This window comes from Solanum tuberosum, unplaced genomic scaffold (assembly GCF_000226075.1).
Source record: "Solanum tuberosum cultivar DM 1-3 516 R44 unplaced genomic scaffold, SolTub_3.0 scf00031, whole genome shotgun sequence".
NCBI classification, from domain to species: domain Eukaryota; kingdom Viridiplantae; phylum Streptophyta; class Magnoliopsida; order Solanales; family Solanaceae; genus Solanum; species Solanum tuberosum.
In genome coordinates this window covers 700,034-715,933 of record NW_006238957.1, presented here as the reverse complement: position 1 = coordinate 715,933, position 15,900 = coordinate 700,034, and positions in this window count along the sequence as shown.

Genomic DNA, 15,900 nt, shown 5'->3' with positions numbered 1-15,900 from the left:
CTGCTGTCGGAGTGACTGACGGTTTGGACTGACGGGCCGTCAATCAATCGACGGTCCTTCGATTGGGTCCGTAGGTCGAGTCTGCCCGACAGGGCTTCACTAAAACGAGCATAACTTTTTACTCGGAGGTCGGAATTTAGCAAACTCGGTGGCGTTGGAAAGATAATTCAATTATCTATCTAACCATAGGTAATGGGACACACAATTCCTTTTGTGAAAAAAAGTTATGACCATCTGAAGTTGACCAAACAATAATCTTCATCTAACTGACTGTTGACCCTCATCTACGGTCAGACCTATGGACCATGGATCGAACGATGGTCCGTTCTGGTCAACCGTAGTTTGTGTTAGAGGTTGGGTAAGGGAAGTCTCGATCCACGGACCGTGGTCTGATCTACGGACAGTGGGTCTGTCCGTGAGTCGAGACTTAGACAATTTTCTGAGCTGGGTCTGGGAGGGGTTGCAGTGGTGAACCACGGACCACCAGCACGGGCTGTGGTCTGACCTGCGGTCTGTGGATGGTGACCGTAAGTTGCACCTTCAACTTCTCGAAATCTGTATTTTTGGTCTGTTTCGAATACGGGGTGTTACACCTTGAATGCACATTTACACAACAAATATTTTAGAAAGACGATCTTTGCAGTACAAACTGAGTGATCTCCAACGATTGATGTAATCCACCATCGGCTCATCCTTTCTTTGCTTCGTGCCAGTCAACTCTATCATGTTTACGGTTTGACATGTACTGTAAAAATGATTGAGGAATTCCTTGTCAAATTGCTCCCAACTATCGATGGACTTGTGTTCCAGGTCGATATACCAGTCAAATGCATTCCCTTTCAACAAACGAACAAACTGTTTTACCAAAAGGTCACCATGTGTTCCACCATTGCTACAAGTTTCAACAAATTGAGCGATATGTTGCCTTGGGTTCCCCTTGCCATCAAATTGTTGTAGCTTTGGTGTTTGATAGTTTGTTGGCATTGATAGACAATCAATCCATCTTGTATATGGCTTGGAGTAATACAAGAAACTTTGTGGTGTTCCGCCATATTGAGCCTTGATAGTGTTCGTTATCATATCTTGCAACTATTGGACATATAATGTTGTAACTGAAGCAAATTGTTTCTGTCATGACCGGAGTCTACACCCTGGATGTGGCGGACACTCGAGAACCATTGTTGGTCCCCAAATGAACCCTCATCCTGCCTGACTACAAGCGGAAGACTAACTCAAGCATGCAAAAGCTTAAAAACTGAATTCAACTAAAATAGTCAACTTTAAAATAATCTGAACAATATCGAATAGATAACTCTGAATAAAAATAATATATTCAACTCGCCATAAATAGGCAACTCAAGTCTTTAAAACATTTAACAAAATAAATGAACAGAAACTCTACTATCTATCTATGAAGCCTTTACTATTACAAAAGAATATCGGGACAAGACCCACGATCTCAAAACTACTAACTGTAAGATAAAGGTGAAGTCCTCCGGAATATAAGAAGGCTCACCAAAGCTAGCTGGAACATCCCATGACCTCAACAAAATGCAAGTTGATGATCCTGAATACCTGTATCTGCATCATGAAATGATGAAGGCCAAATGGCTTAGTACATGGAATGTACGGGCATGTAAGGGGAATTCTAAAGCATAAAAAGAAGCTTGAACTTGTGGAATAGAAACATACTTACCTCTTCTCAACTCACTCAACTCAATTCGACTCAAAGAAACATCGTTCAACTCAATGATAAGATATTCAACTCACTGAAATAAGGCTCAACTCGATAATAAGATACTTGACTCTGGGTACTCAACTCTGGATACTCAACTCAATATAAAGCAATAATACAGATGCAATATATGGAAAGCTTTTAAACAGTAGAAAGCAACTCAGTTTGTATGCAAGGATATAAGATAAACTCTGCTTGTATATGAAAATACAAAGTAAACTATGTGTATATAAGAATACAAAATTATCTCTGTGGGAGTTTCTCTAATCGAAAACCATCACTATGAGCTATGTGATGATACAATGTCTTGCCTCACGCTTCCAGGGCCGTCCTATACTTTGTCGGGGTATATAGCCTACAACTAAGTGGATCCACTAGTCGATGCTAAAATCATTAAGGAATCATCTAAAAAGTATGCCTCTTTCTACCCATGTTGGCTACACTGTTTATGGAAACTTTGAGTTATCGAAACTCGTCCCCATAATGGTGCTCAATACTACTCCCAAAATGTAACTAGCTCATATGTTTAAAAACATAAATTTTTCTGTGGTTTGAGATTATTACTCAAAAACCTTTCGCTGAAAAGAGATGGTACTCAAACTGCTCAAAACTCGTTTGGAAATCTCAATTTCCTCTCATCTTAAATGTAAAAAACATTTATTCTTGGGAATACTTAGTTCCATATATCATTTTAAAGAAAAATGAACTCAACTCTGCACTTTCTCATAAACATTTCAAAATCATATTATAATATGATCATTGATGACTCGGGAAGTCATACTACATAAATATTGATGGTATATCTAGATACCATACTGCTCATACATTTATGGCATACTCGATTTTCATACTAATCATGTTTTAGAAAATTCTTTTCTCAAAAAATCATCTTTACCTTCTCAAAACTCAGTTTAAGAACTCAAGGGTTGACTTTTAAAAGCTTTTTCAAAATTTATAACTCAAATCATAGGGTTCATGTGGAATATGGGCATGAACAACTCAACTCAAGGGCTTCATGGGTAATATATAGTAGTCCTATAAGTAGGAATATAATCTCAAAATGATTAGGAACTCAATACTCAAGACATAGAACTTGAAGATACTACTCCTCTAAAAAAGATGCTCAACTTATGAAGTTCATGCGGAATTTATGGGCATGAACAACTCGACTCAAGAGTTAACATAACAATATGGAACTCATGTGTACGACTATTCTCATTCTCATACTTACTTCCTCAAAACTTAGTTCAAATCGATAGTTGATCTCAAAGGATTCACAATTAAAATCAAAGGCTTTCTTGAACTCTACTCTTAACTCTCTCTTGAACTTCAATTATGAATTCAAGCGTTATGGTTAATGATATGAAGGATCTCGTGATGATAATGTAGACTCATGAATACATTCTCCTAATTCTCATACTCACTTGCTCGAGTCTTGAAACAAGTTATTAGAAGTTGTAGAAGACTCCTCAAAAAGACTCAAAGGGACCTACTTAAAATGTTCGGAAGAACTCTCAAAACTTAACTCTTAACTCTACCTTGAATTCAAGGTTATGAATTATTTGTAGGTGTTAATAAATAGTTTGGAGTAGGCAGATCAAAAGGGAGTGAAGGTATACTTTAAAGGGACTCAAACGGGACAACAGACAGAAAAGGAGTTGGGGCAGGTGACCCTGGCGCATTCCTGGCGTGGGACGCCAGCCCCTTAACTTTAGAGGCTTCTTATTGGCGCACTTCTGGTGAATCCGTGGCGTGTCGTGCCACCATTCCCCCAGACAATTCCGACGATTTTTTCTACTCGTTTTCTGACCTTAATTCGACTAGAATCGAATGGTCTCTTCCCCAATCAGTTGGATTCGATTTCTCAACATAATTACACTCTAATATACTCAATACAGCCCTCAAAGCACTTACTTTCTTCTTAAGAATTCATCAAAACCCCAACAAAACAAGATTTAGAATGAAACTTCAAGTACACTTATCAAGAAGTTAAATCTTGCAATCTTTATGGACGAATTCGTTTATGAAAATTATGTTTGGCGTGTGGGTAAAAGAACCCAACACTATGGAAACTTACATACTTCTTAGGGATCAAACCCATGGCGAAAATCCGCAACAAAACTCAAGAACCTCGACGAACGCCTTGATCCTTTCCTCTTTTTTCTTCTTGAACTTTCAAATAAAATCCTACGCATATATTAGGATTATTAAACTGAATATTATCAGATTATAACCCTAAGACCTTACTAAAAACGAATTAAATCTAATTGGGTAAGAAAAAGTTCAAAATACCCCTTACTATTTTCAGGTTACTTTCTTTATCTGGACAACCCGACTTCAAACGGGCATATCTCACTCATCTAACCTCAAAACTTAGCAAACTCGGTGGTGTTGGAAATATAATTCAAAGACCTTTGATTTGATATCTTATGGGCCACCTAACTCATCCTGTACTGAAAGTTACGATCACTTGAAGTTAGATCAAAATTTAGAAGAACTTAGGAATGACTTGAATGAATTCTCTTTAGTTCTCTTTTTTGAAACTCAAGGTGCTACGTCTAGTGATCTTAATACTTAAGAAATTTTAAATTCCTCGATAAATTCCTACTCACAATGAAGGATGGTTCGAGTCTTAGCTCAAAACAATTTCTGGGGTGCTACAATATCTCCTCCTTGGGATCATTCGTCCTCGAATGATGGCTGTACTGGGTATGGAACGAGGCTACTCTTATCATATCTGCCATACTAACTAGAATTTGCCCGCATTAATATTCAGAACCAACTAAGGGCTCTCATTTAGCTACGATATTTTTCATAGCAAAACCTTATTTTCTTCTCCCTCCTCATTAATAACCTTAGACGGAATCATCTCACCATCATTATGACGATAGGATCATTAACATTCTCTTTCTAACATCACTCCATTACTAAAAGGACCTATGAAAAGATATCTCCCATACTCTTTGGAACTCATTGCTATCTTATTCTTGAACACTTGACTTGATTTCTAATCTTGTCATCCCCCCCTCCCTATTCGATCATCTCTAACTGGTCTACATCCTCTTTACTATAATACTCGGGATAAGTCTACATCATGACTACCGAACTCTCCATAAGCAAGTACTAAGGCCTCATTTCTTAATCAGTTATATAACTTTCTGAACATCATGACCCTCTCAAAACAAATCATAAGCCTAACTTAGATCTACCACATCATGAATACTCTGTGCTTTTATTCAACACATATATTTTGCCTCCTCTAACACGATGACACGTCGACATCAACTCTATTTTGGTTAAAATATATTATATCTCATCATGTCTAGTAACTATTCCTCTTCCTTCTATCAAGAACTCTCTACATCATTATTATTCCATCTTTCACTCATAAAGGAACTCATCACGTATAACTGACTGGGTGCAGGATTGCAATAACATAATCTGCCCTAACACTATCTCCTTTCCTTTGATTACTGAACCTCTGCATGCTTTCCTCTAACTCTGGGAACTTTCACTACTAATGCTCATAATTTCGTAACTCATGCTAACTTTTTGGATGAGAATACTACCCAAGCTCTAAACATACTTCCTCATAATAATTTCAGCTGAAACAGGGCTTAGAGAAGAGAGTACAACTCACTTTTATCTCAAATGCATGATTCAGATGAATATGAGTGCATTTTCTCGAACTCAACACTTAAGTCACTCCCAGGCTTCTCTCAAGCCCCTCTGGAGTCTCATGGCTTCCTCAAGATTTTGCTAAGAGCAACTCATGGATAAATAACTGACTTTGCTTTTCAACCACCTCTAGTATGAGGGGTAGTCGAATGGATATGAAAACGCACGAGTTAGAATAAATCTCTATGACATAGCTCTACTACACAATTTAGAGTATAAAAGAAGGGAAACTTTTCTAAAATGTCTGTAGTTCCTCATTTATAGAAGTGGGGCCCTCACAACCATAAATAAGATCCTACTGATTGACTTCATAGATACTCTAGGACACTTGAACTCTAAGCTCTGATACCAAGTTTATCACGACCCGAGTCTACAACCTGGACGTGACTGACACCAAGAACCATTGCTGGTCCCCAAGCGAACCCTCACCTGGCTGACTACAAGAGAAAGACTAACTCAAGCATGCAAACACATAAAAACTGAATTCAATTCAAACACTCAACTTTAAAATAATCAGAACAATATTGAATAGATAATTCTAAATAAAAATAATATATTCAACTCGCCATAAATATGAAACTTAAGTCTTTAAAACATTTAACAAAATAAATGAACAGACTTCTGAAACTCTAATGTCTATCTATGAAGCCTCTACCATTACAGAAGGATATCGGGACAAGACTCACGAAATCTCAAAACTACTAATTGTAAGATAATGGTGAAGTCCTCCGAAATATAAGAAGGCTCACCAAAGCTGACTGGAACATCTCATGACCTCAACAAAATGCATGTTGATGATCTTGAATACTTGTATCTGCATCATGAAACGATGCGGGCCAAATGGCTCAGTAAATGGAATGTACGGGCATGTAAGGGGAATTCTAAAGCATAAACATAAGCTTGAACAGGTTGAATAGAAACATACTTACCTTTTCTCAACTCAACTTGAGTCAAAGAAACATAGTTCAACTCAATGATAAGATATTCAACTCACTGAAATAAGGCTCAACGCGATAATAAGATACTCGACTCTGGGTACTCAACTTAATATAAAGCAACAATATATATGTAATATATGGAAAGCTTTTAAACAGTAGAAAGCAACTCAGTTTGTATGGAAGGATACAAGATAAAATCTGCTTTTATATGAAAATACAAAGTAAACTATGTGTCTATAAGAATACAAAATATCTATGTGGGAGTTTCTCTAACCGATAAACATCACTATGAGCTATGTGATGATACAACGTCTTGCCTCACGCTGCCAGGGCCGTCCTATACTTTGCCGGGGTATAGAACCTACTACTAAGTGGATCCACTAGTCTATGCTAAAAGCATTAAGGAATCATCTAAAGAGTATGACCCTTTCTACCCATGTTGGGTACATGGTTTATGGAGACTTTGAGTTATCTGAACTCGTCCCCATATCGATGCTGAATACTACTCCCAAAATGTAACTAGCTCATATGTTTAGAAACATAACATTTTCTGTGGTTTGAGATTATTACTCAAAAAAAATTACTCTGAAAAGAGATGATACTCAAACTGCTCAAAACTCTTTTGGAAATCTCAGTTTTCTCTCATCTTAAATGTGAAAACATTTATTCTTGAGAATACTTAGTTCTCATATATCATTTTAAAGAAAATGAACTCAACTCTGCACTTTCTAAAAAACATTTCAAAATCATATCATAATATGATCATTGATGACTCGGGAAGTCATACTGCATAAACATTGATGGTATATCTAGATACCATACTGCTCATACATTGATGGCATACTCGATTGTCATACTAATTATGTTTTAGAAAACTCTTTTCTCAAAACTCATCTTTACCTTCTCAAAAACTCAGTTTAAGAACTCAAGGGTTGACTTTAAAAAGCTTTTTAAAATTTATAACTCAAATCATAGGGTTCATATGGAATTATGGGCATGAACAACTCAACTCAAAGGCTTCATGGTTAACATGTATTAGTCCCATAAGTAGGGATATAATCTCAAAATGATTAGGAACTCAATACTCAAGACTTAGAACTTGAAGACACTACTCCTCTCAAAGATGCTCAACTTATGAAGTTCATGCAGAATTTATGTACATGAACGACTCGACTCAAGGGTCTACATAACAATATAGAACTCATGTATATGACTCTTCTCATTCTCATACTTACTTCCTCAAAACTTAGTTCACATCGATAGATGATCTCAAAGGATTCACAATTGGACTCACAGACTTTCTTGAACTCTACTCTTAACTCTCTCTCTCTTGAACTTCAATTATGAATTCAAAAGTTATGGTTCATAATATGAAGGATCTCGTGATGATAATATAGACTCATGAATACATTCTCCTATTTCTCATATTCACTTGCTCGAGTCTTGAAACAAGTTATTAGAAGTTGTAGAATACTCTTCAAAAAGACTCAATGGGACATTCTCAAAATGTTCGGAAGAACTCTCAAAACGTAACTCTTAACTCTACCTTGAATATGAATTATGAATGAAAAAATTTGAGAAAATTCTCCAAAGAACATCGGATGCTAGATTGCCCCTAGGTGTTGTAGTTACGACCATCACATGAGAGTTGTTGTTTTTCATCATCTCCAAAGAAGTCAAGTATTCAGATCCAGCATGCCCACTGTTCTTGAACTTACGCCGAGTAATTGGGCCAACATGACTAAGATCAGCAGATACGACACCAGTAGAGTCTTTGTATGAAAAATCACCACTCTTTCTAAAGGCCATCACAGTAGTTGACTTTGTAGTTTCTGGTTTGCAAGAGAAAGATATGAAGAGCAGAATCGATCCCACTGGGTGTGCCTAATTTGTTCGCAACAAATTTTCTTAAGCGCTGAAAATTGACTGCAAGAAAAATGTAATTTTTATTAATGAATCGTTGTGAGTAAAATTATGTTGTTCTCTTGATTCTTCTTTCCTAAGCTTCTCCAAGATTCGAGGGCCTTCAGTAGCGTGTTTCTCGAATTGTTGGATGATGTAGACCTCCTTTAGATGTTATTGATCTTCGGGAAGGTCGAAAAGCGCTTCGTCGTTTCAAGTTGATCTCTGGGAAGAACTCCATTGACCACTCCTTTGAAGAGCTATGTAGTTGATGTTGTAGCTTTATCCAACTGCCGAATGCTTGTTGAAGAGTTTTCTTGATCATCTTGAATGTCATGTCTATCCCCTATTTATAGTTGTAGGGAGTGTACAAGGTTTCTAGTTATTGGCCAAAGGATGTCATTTTGACACTTGGCGGATTGTGATTGGTTCTTGCATTTGACTGGGACTACCACCTCATTTGGATACGTGGCGTCACCTTGTTGGTCTTGGATGCCTAGTCACTGTGATACGTGGCATGGGTTTGGGCTTCAAGGTGAAATGGACCTTGGATATGAATTTAATAAAATGGCTTTATTTATTTGTTAAGCCAAAATTAATCATTCAACCCAAATGAACATGGATTTAATTCAAATTTTGTATGAATTTTAATCCAATAAGATTTATGTGTCTACAGAGACAGATTAATATAATTCGATTCATGGGAGGTAATACTAATAAAAAAAATCACGCATCAATATACCACAAGAAATAAAAATATTCATTAAACTCAATGATAGGAGAGTTACAAACAAATATATTAAATACTCATCGCTTATCTAGTTAGAAACCGAAAATAATTCCTTCTAATATAAGGTACATGTACAATGCATTTTTTGATTTAATATCTTATCTCTACCAAAAGAAAAACTTAAGTAGTACTAAGTTGGTGCGCAAAGTCTATTGAGAATATTAGATATAATAAATTAAATAGATCATAATATTTCGAATAATCCTAAATAACAAAATTCAAGGCTGACTTATACATATAAATTCATGCATCTCGAATAGCCAATCGATGGGATTGGAGAACTACCCGTGCAATACATATACAATGACCGATTATTCACTCCATAAACTTATATAGACCTAACTCAGATGAAGAGTCGATTGTTAGTTTAAGTCAAGTGAAAATCCTCTAGTTACATTAATCCAATCATATATTACTCAATTTAGGAGAGTTAGTACATATTAACAAAACTAGACGATTAAATACATAGTAACTTGTATTAATTTCATCCGATAGGGAGGAAGGTCTAAGCCAACACATAAAACTAATACTTCACTACTATTCAATCTTGGTAATCAAGGGAGGGACCCCTAGAACCAAATAGGACCAAAAACTCATATAACGATCCAACAAAATTCTTACTAGGTCGTTTTTATGAATCTACCAAATTTCAGATCAATCAGAGTCCTCCTTTTTTTCGAATTCCAAAACTATGATAAATTTGGTTGAAAATGTTATATGATCAAACTAGAATTTAAAATTTTTTTGTTCGAAAATTCTTATCACATAACACATATCATCATTTGTGAAATAGATATACAAATCAAGAACAAAGAAAAAAATTCTAAAAACTATTTACTTTATCTAAATACTATTTTCCAAAAATAAAACACAACATGTTTATGCATACATTGAATATTAAAATTCAAAACACACCTATAGATATCCATGCATCTTGGATTATAGATTAACGGTATCCCTTTTCTTTTCTGTACGACGTCGACTAAATATTACAACATATTTATGTTCATAATTGTACGGAACATATATAAATATATATATATGTTGGGTTATATATTTAGATGCAAGCACGACTCTTGATGCCAATTGGTGGAAAAACTATATGAACAACGGAAGCATATTAGAATCTTACTGCTTACATGAATAATATATAACCAAATCGTTTATGCTAGAACACATAAACTTGCTAAAATTTAATTCAAGAATTACCTCTTGAAGCGTGAGTAGATACCTTCAAGAGAATCCCCAAGTTAGACAGACCTTCAAGCGAATCCATAAGATAGACAACAGCTATGGTCTTCTACAGTGATCCCAAGTTCACATCCGAACTCTCTCAATACTTGGGTGGCCAAGTATCATATAAAAAACTAATCTCTCTTTTCCAGGTTAGGAGAATCCCTACTTATAGAGATTACTTCCCAATCCAAAAAGGAGAAGAAAAGAAAAACCAACATTAATTCTTGAAAAATTAAATCACACATTATTCTTCCCTCTTTTCCTTAGAAATAGGATTTTGAGTTCTAGTTAAATATGGACACTGTAGGAACCACATAATTAATTACTGAGGCTTCCTATTATGGAAATAATTTCAAATAATTAATTTCAATTATTCTTACCATGATAAATTACAAATCATTCCACTAGAAATTCGTAATTGCACTCCTCTATTTATATTTCGAAATTCCCCATTAAACACTTATGTAATTCCCCATGTTAAGATTACAAATACTAATCAATAAATTAAATTACTGACGACTTTAATTTAATGATTAATTTTCTTTAGAGCACTACTTAACTTATTTCATGTGTCAGATCATAAATCCACTTGCAAGGTTTGACACGATGAAAACTTATAAGCTTCTCAAAAAGGCATATCAATCAATCTCTATAACGAGATATGGATTCCATCAACTAACTTATTATTTCACCAATATATATTATTATCATCCAATCTACCATACATATTGAACCATCTCAGAATCTCACTTTTTAATAAATCAAAACGATAATTAATAAATACAAATCATAATAGTTATATCAGTATTAAGAATATAAGTACATTTAATAGTTTGGAGAATATGTTTTGTCAGTCAGTCTAAAACAACTATCTCTACTCGGTCACATTCAATACATAAAAAATGCACTAGCACAAGAAGTTGGAACTATACCGTTCCCATAATCAAGATAAATGATATTTAATCTTGTGCTACAATCGTACTGATGACATGTCCAATTTTCGTCCTAGATTGTGACCAAAATTTTTTATACTTATAAGAACCGACGATTTAATCCTCTCTGTATAAGCTAAAACTCTATACACTAAATCTACTATATAAGTAAATAGACACCATAAACGAATATATGATCCATTAAAACTGAATATATATTTATTCTTTAATAAATATTTTATCTAAACATATGATTAGTAGTATATATGCAACACCCAGGTCCATATGAGTGGTCCTGTAAAGGTTCTGGAAAAAAAGTACCCAGACGACATATCACCAAAAACTTTATGGGTTAATACACACAAAAAATTGAGAAATTTATCTAATTCCTGTTGAGTGACCCATAAATTCTAAAAATAAGTGGCGCGGATCAGGGTGAGGCTAGAAGAGTTTTTCCCCGATTCCTTGCAAATGGTTCTGTAATGTTTCTGAAAAATAAGTGTTCGGAAAACATATCACCAAAAAGATCTATGTGCTAACACACATGAAAAACGAAGAAAATGGCCTAACTTTTGTTGAACGGCTCTTATATGCAAAAAAAAGTGGTGTGGATCATAGTGAGGATATATTAATTGTTCACCAGGTCGTTACAAATGGTTCTGCAAAGGTTCTGGAACAAAGTGCCTGAAAGTCATATCACATAAAATCCATGTTAACATATGAAAAGCTGAGAAAATAGTTTAATGCTGGTTGAATGGCCCCTAAATGCTAAAAAAGTGGCATGGATCAATGTGAGACTATAATAAATGTTTCACATGTCCTTACGGATGGTTATGTGACGGTTTTGGAAAAACGTTCCCGAAAGACGTATCACCAAATAATGAATGGGTTAACACACGAAAAACTAAGAAAAATCACCTAATTCATGTTGAGTGTCCCCTTCATGCTAAAACATGTCGTGTGGATCATGGTGAGGCTAAATGAATTGTTCTCCGAGTCCTTATGGATGGTTTGTTAAAGGTTCTAGAAAAAAAGTTCCTGGAAGCCATGTCACCAAAAACTCCATGGGCTTACACACATGTAAAACTGAGAGAATCGCCTAATTCCTATTGAGTGGCCCCTAAATACTAAAATAATGGTGTAGATCATGGTGAGACTATAGGAAATGTTCCCGGAGTCCATACAGATGGTTCTGTAAAGGTTCTGCAAAAAAGTGACCAGAAGTCGTATCACAAAAATATCTATGGGCTAACACACACGTACAACTAATAAAATCGCTTAATTCCTTTTGAGTGACCCTAAATGCTACAAAAATGACGTGGATCATAGTGAGGCTATAGGATTTGTTCCCCAGGTCCTTACGGATGGTTCCGTTAAGGTTCTGGAAGAAAAGTTCCCAAAACACATATCACTAAAAAATTAATGGGCTAAAACATACGAAAAACAAAGAAAATCATATAATTCCTATATAATTGTGGCCCTTCAATGCTAAAAAAATGTGGTGTGGATCATGGTGAGGCTTTATAAATTGTGTCTCAAGTCATTATGCATGGTTCTATAAAGGATTTGGAAAAAAGTGTCTGAAAGTCATATCACCAAAAAATTCATAGGCTAACACACACGAAAAACTAAGAAAATTTTCTAGTTCCTGTTAAGTGGCCCCTAAATGCTAACAAAATGGCGTGGATTATGGTGAGGATGTAGGAAGTATTCCTCAGGTGATTATGGATGGTTCTATACACATTTTGAAAAATAAATCTGGAAGCCATATCACCAAGAAATATATGGGCTAACACATACGAAAATTTTAGAAAATCATCTTTTCATGCTGAGTGTCCCCTAAATGCGAAAAAGTGGTGTGGATCATGATGAGGCTACACGAATTGTTTCCCAAGTCCTTACGAATGATATTGTAAAGTTTGAAAAAAATACCTAGAAGTCATATCATTAATGAATTCATAGGCTAACACACGAAAAACTGAAAAAATCGCCTAATTCTTGTTGAGTGGCCCCAAAATGCTAAAAAAAAAGTGGTGTGAATCATGGTGAGACTATATAAAAATTGTTCCTCTAGTCCTTATGGATTGTTTGGTAAATGATTTGAAAAAAAACTGTCCAAAAGTCATATCACCAAAAAATTCATGGGTTAACACACACACACAAAAAAAAACTAAAAAAATTACCTAATTCTTGTTGAGTGGCACCTAAATTCTAAAAAAAATGGCATGAATCATGGTGAGACTATAGGAATTGTTCCCACGTCTTTATGGATGGTTTCTTCAAAGGTTTTGGAAAAAAAAGTACTTGGTAAGCATATCTCCAAAAAGTATATATATATATACTACACCACTTGTTATGTTCTTTTCGATGTTTATTTTATTGCCCATCAAGGCGGAGTTATCAAAACAATCTTTCAATCTCTACCATCTGCGGTCGATATCTTCAAACCTACTTTGTGAGACTACTGATGAAGGTGGTTGTTGTAATTTTTGGGTTTCCTTTTTCTAAAAAATAAAATCGGTGATTTTGATAAATAATTTGTTCTTGTCATTTCGCGATCTTGAATTTTTGTTTTTTTTCGTTCTTTCCAATGTTTTTTAAAAGATTAATTAGAATGTAGCTTTTTGGAGGTTCATTATTATTATTATTGTAACACCCCGCTACTAGAAAGACTTAGAATTAGAAAGTGTCATTTATGGAAAGAATGAAAATCTAGAAATCTGACAAAAATTAAGTTAAGTATGAGTTTTGGGTCAACCTCAAACGACTATAACTCCTAGCTCAGGATGAGTTGGGTGTGATAAAAGATATTGCAGGAAAGATCATTGAATTATCTTACCAACTCCGCCAAATTTGCGCGATTTCGAGTTTTTATGAGAGAGATATGCCCATTTGAAGTCGGGCTCTCTAGATAAGGAAAGTTAAACCAGAATTTTAGAAGGGTACTTTGGTCTTTTCACTACCCTATTAATTAATTTCATTTTTGGTAATTAAGTTGGGGTCTAAACTGATTTGCTTCAGTTTACGCTTCATCAAAAAGAGTTAGGGTTTTGAGAGAAGAGAAAAGAAGAGGAGAAAAGAAGAGAAGAAGCAAGGATTCGTCGATTTCTTGAGGAATTAAGTGCGGATTTCGCCAAGGATTTAATCCTACGAGGTATGTGAGTTCACATAGCATTGTGTCTGTTCACCCACGCGCCAAACGTGTTTATTTCAGTATGATTTTCCTCCTAAAAGATTGAGACTTTGATGCTCTTGAGTGGTATTCTTGAATTGCTTTCGTTCTTGAATTTGGGATGAGATTGAGGAGTTCTTGAGACTTTAAGGTCGATTTTAGAGTTGGGTTTGATTAGATTCTTGTGTACATATGCTGGGTATCTGAATCTAAAGAGGAATTGAGAGAAAAAAATCGAATTTAGGCAAATTGGAGTTAGAAAACGAAGAAGGAACAAGTCAGGCAAATCTGGGTACCAAGTCCACGTCGCGGACCTGTTCCTCCAGATTGACCAAATTATTCTCCGCGTCGCGGAGTGGTCACAGACCGTTCTTGCTCAAAAATTATTTCGCGACCAAATAATTAAATGCATCTCCACGTCGCGGACTTGCTTCCAGGCAGTGATTTCTTGATTGTTTCTCATGTTTAACTATCTAAAAACACTCCTAAACATCATGAGATCTTTTCTATCACAATCCTTGAATCCATAATTCAATTCAAGGAAAGTTAAGAGTCAAGTCAAGAGAAGTTCTTACAGTCTTCCAAAAGTCTTTTACAAACGTTTCAACTTTGTTTTAAGATTTCAGTTTTGAGTAAAGAGTAAAAGGTTTGAAGTTCATTTCTTCAAAAGAGTATATCGGGACTATGTATTCCCAAAGAGTTTAAAATGTTTTCACATTTAGATAAGTAAGGAAACCTTGATTTCCAAAAGAGTCTTTGAGCTAGTTTTCAGTTAAAGAATAAATGCTTTCACAATTAAGCAAAAGAGGAAACTTTGATTTCCAAGAGGAGCCTTTGAGTTAAGTTTTGAGCAATTATCTCAAACCACAGAAAGAATAATGTTTTTAAACATAAAAGCTAGTATAATATTTTGGGAGTAGTATTGAGCATCGATATGGGGGAGAATTCAGACAACTCCAAGCTCCTATAAACCATGCAACCATCATGAGTAGAAAAGGGTCATACTTTTTAGATGATTCCTTAGTGCTTTTTAACATAGACTAGTGGATCGACTTAGTAGTCAGGTTCTATTCCATTGGCAAGGTATAGGACGGCCCTGGCAGCGTGAGGCAAAATGTTGTATCATCACAATAGCTTTTAAGTGATGGTTGTCGATTAGAGAAACTCCACAACAGTATTTGTATTCTAATATACACAGAGTTATTGTATTTTTATATACATTCAGAGTTTATATTGTATCTTTGCATACATTCAAAGTTACTATTGTATTTCTAAATACACAGAGTTGTTGTCCATGTTTTAAAAGCTTTTCTTTATATTGCATTTATTTTATTGCTTTATATTGAAATGAGTTAAGTTGAGTTGAGTTGAGCCCATGTATGTTCTTTCAGTTCCTTTCAAGCTTATGTCTTGTTTTAGAATTCCCCACGCATGCTCGTACATTCAATGTACTGATGTCAGTTTTCCTGCATCTTATTATGATGCAGATTTAGGTAATCTGGATCAGCATCCAGCGC